General features: G+C 44.1%; 1 non-coding gene across 1 annotated transcript; it reads right to left on the bottom strand.

Annotated features, from left to right (window-relative positions):
• Nucleotides 1-1,012: 1,012 nt before the first annotated feature.
• Nucleotides 1,013-1,114, bottom strand: LOC127492202 (U6 spliceosomal RNA). Its single transcript, XR_007921362.3, has one exon. It is a non-coding gene; the product is annotated as a U6 spliceosomal RNA (small nuclear RNA).
• Between the last annotated feature and the right edge of the window lie 11,562 nt (nucleotides 1,115-12,676).

Raw genomic sequence — 12,676 nt, 5'->3', positions numbered from 1 at the left:
TCTTTAAAGATTTATTTATTTATTTGAAAGTCAGAGTTACACAGAGAGAGAAGGAGAGAGAGAGAGAGAGAGAAAGAGAGAGAGAGAGAGAGAGGTCTTCCATCCGCTGGTTCACTCCCCAGTTGGCTGCAACAGCCGGAGCTGCGCCGATCTGAAACCAGGAGCCAGGAGCCTCCTCTGGGTCTCCTATGTGGGTGCAGGGGCTCAGGGACTTGGACTATCTAGTACTTCTTTCCCAGGCCATTTCAGAGAGCTGGATCGGAAGTGAAGCAGCTGGGACCTGAACCGGCACCCATATGGGATGCTGGCACTGCAGGTGGTGGCTTTACATGCTATGCCACTATGCCAGCCCATATACTCTTAAGAATTTATTGAAAACCCCAAAGAACTTTCATTTATGTAGGTTATATCTATGTATGTTTACTGTATTAAAAATTAAAACAGAAATTTAAAAAATATTAATTAACTAATTTTAAAATAACAATAATAAACCAATACATATTAACAAAATAACAATTCTTATGAAGAATAACAATAATTTCAAAACAAAACATTTTGTGAGAGAGGGGCATTGTTTAATATCTTTGTAATTTTTTTAATGGTTGGTCTAATAGAAGATAATTGAATTCTTATAATTGCTTCTCTATTCAAACTGTTGCAATATACTGTTCTGATTCAAGTGTATAAAGAAAATGCAGTATCACACAGATACATAGTTGGGAAAAGGAAGAATATTTTACAAGCCTTTTGTATAATTGTGGCTCAAAAGCATGACCCCCTTTGTAGTCCTCTAGGCCAAAACCCTATAAGTGGTAGTTTGTTTTTATTTTATTTAAATTATACAAGTTTCATGTATTTCATATATACAAATTTACGGACATAATGACACTTCCCACTCTAATTCCCCTCCCACCACACTCCCACCCTTCCTCCTCTCCTTTCCCCTTTCTCACTCTTAATTTTTACAAAGATCTACTTTAGTTTACATAATAATCCTAAAGTTAACCCTACACTAAGTAAAAGAGTTTTATTTAGTTTGTGTGTCATCCTTGTACAGGGGCCATGCTTATCTTTGTCATTCCAATTTTAGTATGTGTGCTGCCAAAGTGAGCACAAGTGGTAGTTTCTTAAAGGCTAGTTGCAATGTGAATCTGGAACCATGTCAGTGTTCCTTTCCTGTTACATTAAAATCCATTGGTCTTGGAGGCAGCAGATGAAGAGTTAGGTACTGGGTCCCTGTCCCCCATGGGAGACCTAGACTGAGTTCTGGACTCCTGGCTTTTGCTTGGCCCAGCCCTGACTATTACAGGTGTTTGGGGAGTATACTGGCAGATGGAAGATCTCTTTCTGTCTGTTTCTCTCTCTGTCTCTCTGCCTTTCAAATAAAAACAAAAATAAATAAAAAAATTTAAATCCACTGGTCTGTTTTATACTTTGCATAAATAATTTACACTTGCATAAATTTGTTACATCTATTGGGCACTGTAGATCAACTAAATTTTACATACATATATTTATAATATATATAAATATATATTTAGGAGTGGGGCAGGCAGAGTTTTGAGGAGGCATGGGCAGCCACATGGAAATCCAACTGGACAACAAGGGCATGATCTTACAGGAGAGGCTGGGGGAGACCCACCAGGGCCTGTCAGGTCAGGTTCTTTTGGGCATCTCCATTTCTTCCCCTCCCCCAGATCCTTCTGTGCAGTCAGAGTCCCACGCTCTATCAGACAAGGGTAGGCTGGAGAATACCTTTTCTTTTCTTTTTTTTAAGATTTATTTTTTATTTATTTGAAAGGCAGGATTACAGAGAGAGGAGGAGAGACAGAGAGATAGAGAGATCTTTCATCTGCTGGTTCACTCCCCAAATGGTTGCAATGTCCGGGGCCAGGCCAGGTCAAAGCCAGGAGCCCAAAATTTCCTTTGGGTCTCCCATGTGGGTACAGGGGACCAACTACTTGAGACAATCTCAGCTGCTTTCCCAGTCACGTTAGTGGGGAGCTGGATTGGAACTGGAGCTGCCAGGTCTTGAACTGGCACCCATATAGGATGCTGACATTTCAGGTGGAGGTTTAACATGCTGGCCCTGATGAACTAAATTTTGAAACATTCCCATTTGTTAATATCACCACCAATCTCACGGAAAAACTTTAAGTGTTGGATAGCTGTCAGGCTCACAAGTTTTCTAAAATTCTAATTTTCTCTTGAAAGTTTAAAATTTATTATTAGAACAAGCATTGTCAGTTGTTTTCCACAAAGTGACAGATTCATTTTGTTCATTTTCAAAACAATGTCTGCAAAATACCTAAATCTGAATAGCCATACTTTGTCTGCCAGTCATTCTTTCCAGTAGAGTCAAGTTCCACTAAAAGGCAGTGAGCCCAGCGTGCAAGTCAATCACACTGGTGCTTCTCCTTGAGACAGCCATGGTATTTCTAAATGCAGCAAAGGTGTTCTATGCATACATCCCATTTTGTCACCCAGATGTTAAAAAGACATATACTGAATGTTTGAGAGTTAGTAAAAGTGATACTTATTCTACTTCATCAAGGTCATTCTTAAGAATGCTTTTTCTGTGAGTGTGAATATAATGATTAACAGTTTGGTGCTGTTGTTTTAATTTGTGCATAGATCTCAGTACTTTCACTCACTATTCTTTCGCATCTTCAGAACAAATGTTAACACATTGAAGAAGGCAAATGAATATTGTTTTTCCCTTGTAGACTTTCCAGGAGTTTCTAGCGGAACTTCAGGGATCCAGAAATGATACTTTTTTTCTGGTTTTTTTTTTTTTTTTTAGATTTATATATATATTTATTTATTTAAAAGGCAGAGTGGTAGAGATACAGGGAGAGATCTTCCCTCTGCTGGTTCATTCTCCAAATGGCTGCAATGGCTGGGGCTGGTCCAAGCCGAAGCCAGGAGGTCAGAGCTCTATCAGAGACTCTCATGTGGGTGGTAGGAGCCACACATTTGGGCCATCCTTCACTGCTTTCCCAACTGCATTATCAGGGAGCTGGATCAGAAGCAGACAGCCTGGACTCAAGCTGGTGCTCTGATATGGGATGCCGGCATTGCAAGTGACAACTTAACCTGCTGCACCACAATGCTGGCCCACAGTGATCATACTTTGAAAACTACTGCTTTAACCTTCTACCTCCTAAGAGTTCCTGCAAGCCCATCCAGAATCTTTTTTTTTTTTATTTGACAGGCAGAGTTAAACACTGAGGGAGACAGAGAGAAAGGTCTTCCTTCCATTGGTTCACCCCCCAAATGGCCACCACAACCGGTGCACTGCGCTGATCTGAAGCCAGGAACCAAGTGCTTCCTCCTGGTCCCCCATGCGGGTGCAGGGGCCCAAGCACTTGGGCCATCCTCCACTGCCTTCCCGGGCCACAGCAGAGCGCTGGATTGGTTAGGACTAGAACTCGGCGCCCATATGGGATGCCGGCGCTGCAGGCGGAGGATTAACCAAGTGAGCCACGGTGCCAGCCCCCCATCCAGAATCTTTTACATACAGACTTTATAGCCAGTATAGAGCCAGTATTGCTTCTGAGCTCCTCAAAGGCCACAGTCCAAATTCCCTGTCTCTTCTTGTACTTGGAGCTTGCAAGGACAAACCTCTTCAAAATAAAGAGAGATCTTGGAGCCAACGCTATGGTGCCCTCTTTAGATGGGCTGAATGGGAGCAGTGTCACTGACTATGAGGTGGTCCCTATAGGAGAGATGAGATTTTAGAGGTAGCATCCATAAGTCTCAAATGTGCATATACTCCTTTCTGTCCAGGATACTGTCTACTCATATCTTTCTTTGGATTTGTGGTTATGGTCACCGTTCATATGTTGATCTTTACTCAGAACACTGCTCATTTAGGGATAAGAAGTTGGGGAGAAGGTGTGGGCAATGGAAATACTGTGGCCTGAATACCCATGGAATCCCTTGGCCAACCAGTAACTGGAAGAATCTGTCAAAGCAGTAACTCTTTTATGGTAGTTGAAAAATTAAAGAAAAGCAAACACTTGTGAGCCCCTTCAATCAGAATTGACAAATGTCAACATTTTGTCATATTCATTGTAGATCTATTTAAATAAAAGAAATAAAACATTACAAATAAGATTTAAGTCCCCTAAGCCTATATTCTTTAAATATTCATTTCACATTTGTTGTGAAGAATGGCTGAGCACTGTGCAAGGAGAGGGCACAGGAAAATCACCCTTTCCTCCTCCCAGCTCTCCTCAAATTTGCCTGCCAGTCGAGCAAACAAAAACAACACAATTAACACACAGATGTCCCTTGGAAGGCAGTTCAGCAGCCAACATTCACCCTATCACTTGCCCTCACTTCCTGATATGCCAACCACATACAGGGCTCTTTCTGAGAGGATTTCCAGAGATTATAATGTTCTGGATCTAGTTCCATTTCATAAGGGTTTGTGTGCTTCTTCTTCTTCTTCTTCTTCTTTTTTTTTTTTTTTTTGGACAGCAGAGTTAGACAGTGAGAGAGAGACGAAGGTCCCCCTTTTTCCGTTGGTTCACCCCCCAAATGGCCACCATGGCCAGCACGCTGCACCGATCCGAAGCCAGGAGCTGTGTGCTTCTTACAAACTGGTTCTCTATGTACTGTGCAGACCTGCTTGTTCCTTTTTGTCTGTCTGGAGATACGTGAGTCCAGTAATTCTCTCATGGATGACTTGGCCAAGCAAATGGCAATTGTCTGTGTCCACAGCTACAGGAGTGAGAGAGAGCACACAACCAATCAGTTTTTATTTTTTTTTTCCTTCACATCTCCTCAGCTACAATAAATCAGCTCCCTGGACATTTTTTTTAGCTGCATATGAATCTAATGCCTTAGCTAGAAATTTCTGTTATATCACTCAGTGAGTAGCAAGAGCAATGGGCTCCTCTGATTAGTGAAACTGAAGAGCAGAAATGAATCACAGCACCTTTGTATTCTAGAACATGGGTCTGAGATGAGTGAATGTGGGAGGTCGGCCAAAACACAACCCCCGTGACTCAATTCTTACGTGATTTACAATGAACATAAGCCTGGAGACTTTTGCTGAATAACTAACTCCATTTAATAAGCATTAAAGACAGGTGAGGAGGAAGGGCCAAAGAAAGCACTGGGAAGCTACCTGCTTCTGACAATCTCTCAATCTCCACTTTCCTTCCATCGGGTGGGGCTGCTCATTGTCATCTGCTTTCATAGGGCTGTTGTGAAAACTGTATTGTAGAAGTGAACAAAAGTGGCTTGGAAAACACCCTACAACAGACAAAAGACAATTTCACAGAGACAAGAGTTGTGCTTTATACCATAAAAGGAGAAAATAACAGACTTAGTCCTCCAGATCAGCTAAGCATCCAGCCAGAGAGGCACAATTGATTCTGGCTCTTTTCAGAAAACTAGAAGGAATTTGGGGACTCTTACAAACCAATTGAAATAAGAGCTGGAGTGCTAAGCTTTCTGTCATTTGAGAATCAGGAAATAAAGCAGGACAGGACCGTCAAAATACCTAGAGAGTAGAAGAGTGGGCACACCAGGAATTTTTGTAGTCACTGTATTACTCAGGGTTTCCAGAGAAATAGAACCAATAGGATACCTAAAGACATGTAAGATGAGCTCCATTATGGGAATGGGTTTACCTGATTGTGGAAGCTGAGAAGCACCACAATATGCCAGCTACAAGTTGGAGCACCAGGAGGACTGGTGATGTAATCCAGTCCAAGGCTGAAGGCCTGAAAATGAGACAGAGGAGAGGGAGAGAGTGTGGAGGAGGTGTCAGCCATTGTAGGAAGCAGGAGCTCTGATGTCTGAGGGCAGGAGAAGATGGATGTCCTAGCTTAAGAAGAGAGAGAGAGTATTTGCTCTCCTGTCCTTTTGTTCTGTTTGACCTTCGATGGGTTCAATACTGCCCACCCACATTGGTAATAACAGATCTTCTTTCCTCAGTCTGCTGATTCAAACACTATCTCTTCCAGAGATAGCCTCACATCCACACTCAGAAATCATGTTTGACGAGCTATCCCAGTCAAGTTGACACCTAAAATTAACCATCACTGTCATCAACCTGTAGGCTTGAGAAATTATCCACCTGATCTAACCTGCAATTCAGATACTTCCACAATCCGTTAGCTGATTATCTAGCCTTTCCTGGAAAGTTTCCAGTGACAGGGAGTTACCGGCTGTTGAGGTAGCCCTTCTCAGTTTTTAGTATCTTCCATCATAATTTTTTTTAACCAAACCTCTCCTATGAAATATGATTTCCTTAAATCCCTTTATCTCCTAGTTTTTCCTCTGTTTTCCCAGTTGCTCTGAGGCCTAGATAGAGTATACTGAGAGCTGTGCATGGCTCCCCAGGAGAAGTCCTGCCCATCTGTGTGAACATAGGACTGCTTTTCACTAGACTTCTTCCAGGTCTCCTTTTGGCTACCCCTGTACTTCTTACTTGTAAGCTCTGGTATGGAAGGGAGAAATGTGAGGACAGAAGCAGGAAAGTGACATTGATGATGATCCTGCCCCCCCTTTTTTAAAGATTTATTTATTTTTTATTTATTTGAAAGGCAAAGTTACAGAGAGAGAAAGGGAGAGGGAGAGAGGGAGAGAGGAAAAGAGAAAGAGAGAGACAGAGATTTTCCATCTGCTGGTTCACTCCCCAAATGGCCACAATGGCTAGGGCTGGGCTGGTCTGAAGCCTGGAGCCAGGAGCTTCATCTGGGTCTCCCACGTGGGTGACAGGGGCCAAGCACTTGTGTCATTCTCTGCTGCTTTTCTAGGCGCATTAGCAGGGAACTGGATCAGAAGTGGAGCAGCCAGGACATGAACCAGTGCCCATATGGGATGCTGGCACTGCAGATGGTGGCTTAACCCGCTACACCATAGAGCTAGTCCTAGATCTTGCTTTCTTAATTCCAAGATCCACACTCAAATCATCTCTATTCAAGAGGTTTATACCTGTTGTGTGTTTGTGACAAACACGGAATCAAATGTTTTGAAGATAATGACTAAAGATTATATTCAGTAGCAGAAATAATGTTGGATAAAGCCTGACTGGACGCAGGTCAGAAGGTATGTCTTGACCCAACACCATGTATTCTTTATAGTTTAGTGGTTCTCAAAGAGTTGTCCTTGGACTGACAGTATTAGCATCCCATGGGAACTTGATACAAATACAAAGGATAGGAATCAATCCCATACCTTTGTATCAGAAACTCCTTAGCTGGGACCCAGCAAGTGTTTAAAAATGCCTCTAGGTGATTTTAACTTGAGCACCATGATAGAGTGAATTCTGTTAGTGCACCCATGGAATATTGTACTCCTTCCTAGTAACTGTGAATACTGGCTACTAATGACTCATGGTGGCTTCCTTCCTGGAACACTTGATATTAACCAAGCAGTATCCTCTTGCCATGGGGAAGCAAAGCAACATATTTCAGTGATGTATAAAAGGCTGGACCCTTGCCTTAACAGAGGACCACTTCATGCTGCACAGCTCCAGGTGGCACCAGGCTGAATCTAAGATTATCACCTGTTGAGCTCCCTTTCCCTGACCTATTTGCTTGGTTTTCTATTCTAATACAGAATGTGATTTTCTTTTTTGCATCTTGCCTCCTCCTTTATTTATTTATTTTTCCTCAGAACTCTTTTATTTAAAAATATTTCATGCATTTAATAAATACAACTTTAGGAACTTAGTGATAGTGGTTCTTCCCACCATACCCACCATTCCACCCCTACTCTCACCCTTCTTTCTCCTCCTTCTCCTATTCTCCTTCTTATTTTTTACTAAGATCTTTTCCAATTAATATTATACACAGAAGATTAACTCTATATTAAGTAGAGATTTCAACAAATAGTATGAAAAAAAACTATTCCTCAACAGTTTTTTGATTTCTCTTTTGATTTCTTCTATGACCCACTGTTAATTCAGGGGCATGTTGTTCAGTTGCCATGTGTTTATGTATGTTCTAGAGATTCTTGAGTTGTTGATTTCCAACTTCATTCCATTGTGGTCAGAGAAGGTGGATGCTATGATTTCGATTTTTTGAGTTTGCTGAGACTTGCTTTATGGACTGGCATGTGGTCTATCCTAGAGTAAGTTCCATGCGTTTGTATAAAGAATGTGTATTCTGCAACTGCAGGATGAAAAATTCTGTAGATATCTGTTAGGTACATTTGGTCTATAGTGTCTATTAACTCTGTTGTTTCTTTGCTGATTTTCTGTCTGGTTGATCTGTCCATTGCTGAATTGGGGTATTGCTTGGGAGTCTATGTCTCCCTTTAGATTCATTAACACTTCTTTTATATAGCTAGGAGACCTGTAATTAGGTGCATATACATTTATAATAGTCACATTTTCCTGTTGCATTGATCCATTGATCATTTCGTAGTGCCCTTCTTTGTCTTTTTTAACAGTTTGTGTTAAAGTCTATTTTGTCTGATATTAGGATGGCTACATCAGCTCTTCTTTGGTTTCTGTTATCATGGAATATCTTCTTCCATCTTTTCACTTTCAGTCTGCATTTTTCTTTGTTGGTGAGATGTTTCTTGTAGGCGACAAATAGTTTTTTTTTTTTTTTTTTTTTAAAAAAAAGCTTTATTTATTTGAAAGGCAGAGTTACAGAGAGGCAGAGGCAGAGAGAGAGAGAGAGAGGTCTTCCATCTGCTGGTTTACTCCCCAGATGGCTACAATGGCTAGAGCCTTGCCATTCTGAAGCCAGGAACCAGGAGCCTCTTCTGGGTCTCCCACTCAGGGCAAGGGCCCAAGGTCTTGGGCCATCTTCCACTGCTTTCCCAAGCCAAAGCAGAGAGCTGGATCAGAAGTAGAGCAGCTAAGGCCGGTGCCACAGCTCACTAGGCTAATCCTCCGCCTTGCGGCGCCGGCACACCGGGTTCTAGTCCCGGTCGGGGTGCCAGATTCTGTCCCGGTTGCCCCTCTTCCAGGCCAGCTCTCTGCTGTGGCCAGGGAGTGCAGTGGAGGATGGCCCAAGTGCTTGGGCCCTACACCCCATGGGAGACCAGGATAAGTACCTGGCTCCTGCCATTGGATAAGCGCGGTGTGCTGGCCGCAGTGCGCCGGCCATGGTGGCCATTGGAGGGTGAACCAACGGCAAAGGAAGACCTTTCTCTCTCCCTCTCACTGTCCACTCTGCCTGTCAAAAAAAAAAAAAAAAAAAAAAAGAGGTAGAGCAGCTGGAACTCGAATTGGCGCCCATATGAGATGCCAGCGCTGCAGGCGGTGGCTTTATCTGCTATGCCATAGCACTGCCACAAGAACCACACAAAATATATGCAGTCCTTAGTGTGAGCATGGATTCCACAGCAATGACCCTCACCAGGGAGTCAGGGAGCCCCACACATGTGGAGCCACCCACAGTGGCTGCCCAAAGACCCAGCCACACCCTGCACCCTCACATGCAGCCACAGTATATTCACAGTCCCAACACACAAGGCTCCCACAGTCCTGAGCACCCAGCCTCCTGTCAATCCTCCCACACAGATTCAGGTGTCTCCTCTTGGCTGGTTGCTGTGCGCATAGACAGAAGCTGGTGCAACTGTTACGTATGTCCAAAATGGCACCTGCCCTCTCTCAGCTAGTTACAGGACGTCGGTGCCACGTGGTCGGGGGAAGAGAAATGTGCTCCCTTTTTTCCCCCTCTAGATTGGCAGGTATACTGTCCGCCACTGGGCTCCAAGCTGAACATATGTCAGGCTCTTCCTGCAGCTTTATTGTCCATTGCATGGCCTGCTGCAGTCTGGTCTCACCTCACTCTCCAAAGCTGATGCTGAGGCTCTTGGTTGCTGGGGTCTTGACTTGTGCATGTCCACACTCTCCACATAGATCCACAGTGTCCCTCTAATTTGCGAGGAATTTCCTCTGGAATTTTCTAACTCTTTCTTGAGATTGTACTCTTTCCACTTTTAACTATCCACTTTAACTATCTTCCCCTAGACTAGAGCAGTAAGCTCCCTCCTATTCCTCCTTTCTGGCTGCTGCTAGAATGTGATTTTTTTTTTACTAGCCTTTGTATGTAAACTAGTCTGGGAGCTAAACCACCACAGGTGTAGGGAGGATTCCAGGGACAGACTGGTGACATTGAATTTCTCTAGCACAGGAAGATGGCTGACCAAGTCCTTAGCATTCCTGGAAGCACCTAAGCATCTTCAGTTAGTTCCTTCTCAGACCTCCAGTGAGGGTGGTGATTAAGGGCTTTTGGCTGATAAGCAGAATGAATCACAACAAGGTTAAGTGCTGGCTGAAAGCCAGTTACTGAATAAAAATGAGATTCCACCCCCACCCCCACCAATAGCCCAGCCCTTCTTCTGATGATCTATTGACCTTCCTTAGAAGCCAATTCTCACTCTTCTACAGCTGCTTGCCTAGGCCTGATACGAAGGAAATTTGGTAAAATAGATAATGTGTCTATGAAATGAGACTGATCCAACGTTAAGAGTGGAAAACAATTTGATAGTATCATCAACTTCATGCCTTGCTTGTTTGTATAGAACAGAGTGGAGATTTGACAATTATTTGCATTATTTGGGCCATGTGAATTTAGGCACCAAAATGGACAAGATTACCTCAGATCATTAGATATGTGTGCCACTGCTACAGCTCAAAGTTGAAACTTCTTCTCTTCCTTAAACATGAAGAACGCTGTGGCTCTGTCATCACCAAGGGAGGCTACAAGAGAGGTTCCTTGAGGCACATAGGCCTCAACAGCTGCTGGGATAGTCCCTAATTTCTCCCGGGGATGCAGACCAGCTGCTGAAAGTTAAGCTAGAACAGAGGTCCTTCTATCTCTTCTAAAGATAAGAATTCAAAAGAGAGAGACAGAGATTGGCATGGATCAAGCTAGTGAAATTTAATGAAGTGCACCTGACAGACCAGGTGGACAACTCGGCAGAAAACCAAGCACCCGGCCTGTGCATAGATTGGAGTTTTTATGGGTATAGGGTGAACTTCTTCCTGTCCTTTCTGGGAAGTTGTCAGGAGGAAGGCCTGGGAGTATTATTGCAAAATGTTATTGGACAGAAAGTCCTAGGTCTCTGGGCCTCCCCTGAGATGTTTGGTGGGAGTAGGGGTGGGAGGGTGAGGAGTGGGGGAAGGAACCCCTCCCATGGAGTGTTATTGGGCAGGAAGATTCCCCTTCAATGTTATCAGACAGGGGCCAGAAGATTTCTGGACACTGGCCTGCCACTATGAAGTTGCCAGTGGGACTTTTGATGTGCAAATATCAAGTTGCTTTCAAGGCATACATTTTTTTATTTTATTTTTTTAAATATTTATTTTATTCATTTGAAAGTCAGAGTTACAGAGAGAGAGAGAGACAGAGAGAGAAAGAGAGAGAGAGAGAGAGGCCTTCCATCCACTGGTTCACTCCCCAGATGGCCACAACGGCCTGAGCTGAGCTGATCAGGAGCCAGGAGCTTCATCTGGGTCTCCCACATGGGTGCAGGGGCCCAAGGACTTGGGCCATCTTCTACTGCTTTTCCAGGCCATAGCCTAGAGTTGGATCAGAAGAGGAGCAGCCAGGACTCAAACCGGCGCCCATATGGGATGCTGGCTCTGCAGACCAGGGCTTTAACCCACTGCACCATAGCACCAGTCCCTCAAGGCATACTTTTAAGACATCAGGGTCCCTTCCAACATTTAATCGCATGAAATTGCAGTCCCTCCCGCCCCCAGCCCCTATCAAATGCACAGGGGCCCATGTCTTTCTCTATGCCTGACATATGGTACCCATGGACTTCTGGGATTCTCCTGAGTTGGGTCTAAATAGATGCTGCTGTGTTCAGATTGGAAGAAGGGGAGGGCCTGACCTTCATTTGGCGAGGTGAATTTATTTGGCTGTTTTTTTTTTTTTTTTTTTTTTTTTTTTTTTTTTTTACAGGCAGAGTGGACAGTGAGAGAGAGGGACAGAGAGAAAGGTCTTCCTTTGCCGTTGGTTCACCCTCTAATGGCCGCCGTTTTGCTGTTGGTTCACCCTCCAATGGCCACCATGACCGGCGGGCTGCGGCCGGCACACTGCGCTGATCCGATGGCAGGAGCCAGGTACTTATCCTGGTCTCCCATGGGGTGTAGGGCCCAAGCACTTGGGCCATCCTCCACTGCACTCCCTGGCCACAGCAGAGAGCTGGCCTGGAAGAGGGGCAACCGGGATAGAATCTGGCACCCCGACTGGGACTAGAACCCGGTGTGCCGGCGCCGCAAGGCGGAGGATTAGCCTTGTGAGCCGCGGCGGCGGCCTATTTGGCTGTTTTTTTAAAATTTACTTTCATTGTATCTGAAAGGCAGGCACACACACACACTTACACACAGATAGAAAGATCTTCCATCTATTTCACAACCCAAATGTCTGCAATGGCAATGGCTCAGCCAGGCTAAGCCTTGAGCCTGGAGCTCCATCTGGGTCTCCAATGTGGGTAGCAGGTACCCAAGTACTAGAGCCATCATCTGCTCCTCCCAAAGTGCTCATTGACAGAAAACTGGATAGGAAGTAGAGCAACTGGGACCCAATGCGTTGCCTGTCCCAAGAGAAGATTTAAGCCAGTGCACAAAACATCTTCCTCTGCTGCTTCTTCATCTTTCAGTCCTGCCATAATCATTAGAATAGGTTAAGTGCCAGTAAGGGAAGATACGGAAGGGCAGAAACAAGTTGATATAGAACAACCA

This window comes from Oryctolagus cuniculus, chromosome 9, assembly GCF_051225735.1.
Source record: "Oryctolagus cuniculus isolate XC-2025 breed Fujian yellow rabbit chromosome 9, ASM5122573v1, whole genome shotgun sequence".
NCBI classification, from domain to species: Eukaryota; Metazoa; Chordata; class Mammalia; order Lagomorpha; family Leporidae; genus Oryctolagus; species Oryctolagus cuniculus.
Note: the sequence above shows the minus strand (reverse complement) of the source record. Positions and strands in the feature narration are given on the sequence as shown.